Raw genomic sequence first — 6,000 nt, 5'->3', positions numbered from 1 at the left:
TGTTTATTACAGTTATGAACTCATTAATTTCTATTTCTTCAATGGTTTATAATTCATTACTGTACTTATTTTGGTGCACAAATTTTTCCAGATTTCATCAATAGGAGCCTCTTCAAGTAAGTTCTGTGTTCTTATAACACACCTCAGTCATTTTTTAGCACTTCTGTTTTATGACATAATCAGATGATCATTTTATATCTAACTTACTTCGTCCCTGCAATTAGTCATTTTTTTTTTTTTTTTTGAGGAGCCCTGGTTCCTTTTAGTTGAATTGTATTAAAGACCAAGATCTGTGATAATTGCTACCAGAGTATCTTTGCTGGGCTTTTGGGGTCTTTGGCCCCCTTGCTCTTCTCGAGCAGAGACAAGGGAAGGGAGAACTCCCCAACAAGGCCAGATGGGGTAAGATAGAGCATTGACCGCAGGCACCCAGGCTCCCGGCATAGGATATCAGACACGTCAGGGAGACCAGTCACAGCAGGAACTAGTTTATTGAGGAAGTCACACAGATTTTATGTAGGGTGAAGGCTGGGCGGGAACCATGGGTGGGAACCACGGGCGGGAAACCAATCAGCTTAAAGGTCAGCAAGGCTCCCATAGGGCTATATGTGCTTGGGAACTGTTGTCAACCATCATTAACGTTTTTTTTTTTTTGGGAGTGCTGGTGAATTGAACCCAGGAGGCCGCACTCTACCGACTGAGCTATCTCCCCAGTCCCCCCACCTCATTAACTTTTGAAACCACCTTTGAGGCCTTGATCTTGCTCACCCGCCAGGAAGTAAGGAGTCAGCCTGTTAGTTAACATGTCATTAGTCCCAATAAGTGGCCAAAACAAAGAAATAAATAATGTATACACATACAAATTTGTAACTGCAATTCATATGCATACAGACTTAAACATATCACATATACATGCATGAGCATACCATATTCATATTTAACAAATTATACATCATACCTGAGATTTGCATTTCCAATCCATCTCCCTTAGGTTTTCTTGTCTTCTATTTATTTTTTACCCCTTCTTCCTCAGTGAAATTTCTAGCTTCCAGTAAATCATGTCATTTTCTGAAACCTATAGTATATTCTAGGGTAGTTACATAATTACTTTTCTTATACTACTATGATAAATGTACTATAATGAGCTCAGGATTCATCTATAATTCATCTGTACCCTTGCCTTGCGTAAGACAGAGGGTTCACAGTCAAATATTTTGTTCACAAGTTACTCAGATTCTTTCCTTCTTTTCTTTTTTCTCTTCTTTGCTCTTTTTTTCCTTTTTCCCCTCCAATGTGGCTGTCATATTACTTTGAAATACAATTAAGTTCATTTGCTTTGGTTTGCTTTCAGTGTTTCATTGTTTTTTTTCTTATTCTTATTGGTCATATTTAATTTTTCAATATGTAGAACATAAGCAAGCTTTCGAGAATTAAGATTTGAGCCAGGCACCGTGGTGCAGGTCTGTAATCCCAGTGACTGGGGAGGCTGAGACAGGAGGATCGCATGTTTGAGGTTAACCTTGGAAATTTAGCAAGATCCTGTCTCAAAGAAATTGTGAAAAGGAAGGGAGATAAAGTTCAGTGGTAAAGTGCCCTGGGGTTTAATCCCCAGTACTACAAAAATAAATATCAAGATTTGGCAAAAACATATTCTTAGGGAAGTGTTACGTCTTTTTATCTCTTCCATTCCATTTCCTCCAGCCCCCCATAGGTCACCAATTCCATTGTTAGCTACATTCTCTTCTAGTGTTTCTTCCTTTTTTTTTTTTTTTTCTTTTTGTTCTTTTTAGATATACATACAGTAGAATGTATTTTGGCATATTATACATACATGAAGTATAACATATTCTAGTTAGGATCCTATTCTTGTGGTTGTACATGATACAGTTACCCTGGTTGCGTATTCAAATACAAGGATAGGAAAGTTATGTCTGATTAATTCTACTGTCCTTCCTATTCTCCCACCTCCTTTCCCTTCATTTCCCTTTAATCCAATGGACTTCTATTCTTCCACTCCCTACCCTCCTTTTTTTTTTTTTTTTTCACATAAGAGCCCTACCCTCCCTTGTTGTGGGTTAGCATCCACATATCAGAGAGAACATTCAGCCTTTGGTTTTTGGGGACTGGCTTATTTCACTTAGCATGATATTCTCCAGTTCTATTAATTTACCTGCAAATGCCATAATTTCATTCCTCTCTATGGCTGAGTAATATTGCATTGTGTATATATGCACATTTTCTTCATTTATTCATCTGTTGAAGGACACCTAGGGTGGTTCCATAGCTTGGCTATTGTGACTTGAGCTGTTATACACACTGATGTGGCTATGTCACTGCAGTATGCTGATTTTAAGTCCTTTGGATATAGACCAAACTAGATCAAATGGTGTTTCATTCCAAGTTTTCTAAGGATCTCCATACTGCTTTCTATAGTAGTTGCACCAATTTGCAGTTCCACCAGCAATGTATCAGAGTACCTATGTATATATCTTATTCCCCCTTTTTTCTTACATTAAAGTTAACATCCTAAGTAATTCTTTTTTTTAAACTTAAAGAAATCTCTTAAAAATCATTCCCATTTCAGTTCACAGATCTTCTCTACTTTTTCAATAGCTGCATAGAACTCATTGTGTGTATATAGCAAAGATTATCCCATCAATGTCCTATACTTGAACATTTGGTTAGTTTCTAATATTTGCTATTTCAAAATAATTCTGTGCATATACATTTTTCTATTTTTGGAAGGACACTGACTTTTACATACTTGTACATTCCTAGAAGCATGATTCCTGAGTCAAAGAGTAAATGCACATATAGTTTTGTATTTGAATCTGTATTGCCAAACTTCCTTCAATTTTTTCCCCATTTCTACCAGCTTTCCTACTCCATAGTCTTGCTATAGTGTAATATTATTTTTTTGAATTTTTGCCAGTGTTGTGGGTTCAAAATGGACTTTAGAATAGTTTATTTTGCATTTCTTTAATTGAGTAAGTTGAACATTTTCCAATGTGTTTAAAGGCCATTTTAATATTTATTTTTATAAAATATCTGTTCTTGTTATTTGTCCATTTTTCTAGAGACTTTTGAGTCTTTTCCATTAAGTTTTATAAGTTCTTATTAAATTAGGAATATGTGCCCTTTATTTGCAATTTAGTTAGAAAATATTTCCTTCCACTTTAAAAAAAAATTTTTTTTTAGTTGTAGATGGACACAATATCTTTGTTTATTCATTTATTTCATGTGGTGCTGAGGATCCAATCCAGTGCCTCACACACGTGAGGCAATTGCTCTACCACTGAATTATAGCCCCAGCCCTTCCTTATACTTTTAAATTTTGATACAGGGTCTTGCTAAGTTGCTTAGAGCCTCACTAAGTTGTTGAGGCTGGCTTTGAACTTCCAACCCTCCTGCCTCAGCCTCCTGAACTGCTGGGATTACAGGGATGTGCCACCACGGTCAGATGATGACAATTTTTAAAAAGGTAAATTTAAATCCATTACTCACACCACACAAAAGAAAAAATTCTTTGTGAATCAGAGATCTAAATGTAAAAAATAAAACCATACAAGTACAGCAAGAAAATAGATAATCTGAATATCAGAAAAGGTTTTACAACTATGACCAAGTATCCAGATACAATAAAAGAAAAAAGTTGAAAAAATGAACAAAAATTTTAAAATTTGACGTGTAAAAACAAACAAACAAACCCACATACGAATATAGAGTCAAAGAACAAATAAAGGGCTCATCTAGTTAGATAAAAACTGAGGAAATCTAGGTCCAGAATTTGTTCTTGACAACTATTTTATATTTAATTAATCCATGCCCCTAAAGCAAGGCTTAGCAAACTACTGTTGGTGAACCAAATCTCATTCCCTGGCTGGCCTATGGTCTGTAAGCCAAGAGTCGATTTTACAATTTTCAATGGTCAGTTTAAAAGAAAACAACCACCACTACTACAACAAATGTGAAAATAGTACTCCATGACATGTGAAAACTATATAGAATTCAAATTTCAGTGTCCACAATAAAGTGGAACACAGACAATGTCCATGGTTGCTTTCATGCTACAGTGGTGAGTTGAGAAGTTGTGACAGAGGCTTCCTGGCCTATAAAGCCTAAATATTTACCACTTAGCCCTTTGAGGAAAAACATTTGCAGAACTTTCCCTGTAGTAATTCACTGTTAGGAAGGCAGAACTCAAGTAAATAAACTAATAAAATACAGAGCTATAATTGGTATTATAAAGGAGCACAGAGAGGATTTTTATCTTACTTGATGGTAGGAAAAGACAGAGGAAAACACTAAACCAAATCTTCAAAGACAAACAATATCTGGATGAGGTAGAAGATTAAGGTTAGAATTATTAAAATTGGAATGCAAAGGTTGGGCAGAGCCTATCCTACTGAAACTGTAAGTAACCCCGTATGGCTGGGTGAGAAGGAGAGTCAGGTAAGGTCCAGATAGAGAAAAATCATTTTTCATGCTAAGAAGTTTGTATTACATCCTTGTGATTGAGGTGTAGCTGAAGAATTTTAGATGAGAGACTGACATGATCATATTTGAGCATCATAAAAAGAGCTGGAGGGACAGTAGAAAATATGGATTCAAGGAACTTAATCCTGAGTGCAGACCTTCATCCTATATTAAAATACAAGATCTGATAAAGGCTGCTACCATATTCATCTTCAATTAACTACTTCTATCCTATCCTCTTTTGAATGTTTTAGATTTGACTTTTTTCCCTAATGAGATTAATCCACTGGTAGATCTTTGGTACATTTTCTAACCTAGGCAATTGAGATAATGAATTCTTTTAGATCCACATTGTATTATAAGCCAGTTTACATATTTCTTATCTCAAAATTTATTGTTATAATATAGTCTTATTAGTAAAACTGTACTTACTAAAAATTTTTTAAAATAATAAAAACTTCATTGGTCTTTTTATAGCTTTTTATTTAAAAAACTTTCTGACCTCATTACGGTTTTTCTGACACATCGAATTTTAGCAATTTTCTGCTCTGGTGGGTAGCACATAGTGGTAGAGAATCTAGGAATCAGACAGTGGTCAGATATTCTACAAGGACTGTGGGAAGCAGGATCTGGGCCTGGGCAGGATATTGTGCAAACTTCTTTTTCAGGAAAGCAAGCCAGAGGAAGCTCAGGAAAGTTTCCAATCCCAGTCGGGTTAAGGGGGCAGCACTTTATCCTTAAAGTGAGGATGGTGGAGTTGACTAAACAAGTAAACTGATTTATCAAGGTTTCTAAGCTGTGTCTGGCTGGATTCCATATGCAGACATGTGATTAGGCTTTGAGCTGCTGGAGCAAAACTGAAGCTGCAATTTGCCTTGTAGTTGTAGGACTTTACAAATGAATGGAATGAGCATGCAAGTATGGGGCAAGTGACTCAGAGAACTGGGTCCATCTACAGACCTTTTTTATATTTTATTTAGACACAGGGTCTCACTGAGTGGCTTAGGGCATCACTAAGTTGCTGAGGCTGGCTTTGAACTCTTGATCCTCCTTGCCTCAGCCTCCTGAGCTGCTGGGATTACAGTGTGCACCATTGTGCCCTTCGAGATTCCTATATAACTTTGATTCTACATCCAGCATAGCTTTTATTGCAGTATCCCTTTTGGTGGTTAATCTCAGGTTTACATCGTTAATTGCAAGAGTGTAGGAATATTTTATTTACTTTTGAATTCCTTGTTGGTAGGTTCTTAACACATGAGTCATAAGACAATTGCTTGAGCTGTTTGTAATACATTTTCTTCTTTCTTTTTCATTTTCTTTCCATTCAGAGAAAAAGCTCTGTGCTTCATTACTTTCATTGGCAGAAGGCTTCATGACTTTTGATTGTCAAAGTTTAAGTGGAGAATGAGGTTTGAAAAGACTAAAAAGATCCTACCACAGATGGGAAGAGAGAGAAGGCATCTGACCTGGTGCAGCAGGTCATAATGCTAATAGAGATGTCCCCAGGCTCATTCAAGATTCCCA

Source organism: Sciurus carolinensis, chromosome 1, assembly GCF_902686445.1.
Source record: "Sciurus carolinensis chromosome 1, mSciCar1.2, whole genome shotgun sequence".
Taxonomy (NCBI): domain Eukaryota; kingdom Metazoa; phylum Chordata; class Mammalia; order Rodentia; family Sciuridae; genus Sciurus; species Sciurus carolinensis.
This window is presented reverse-complemented; position numbering follows the sequence as displayed.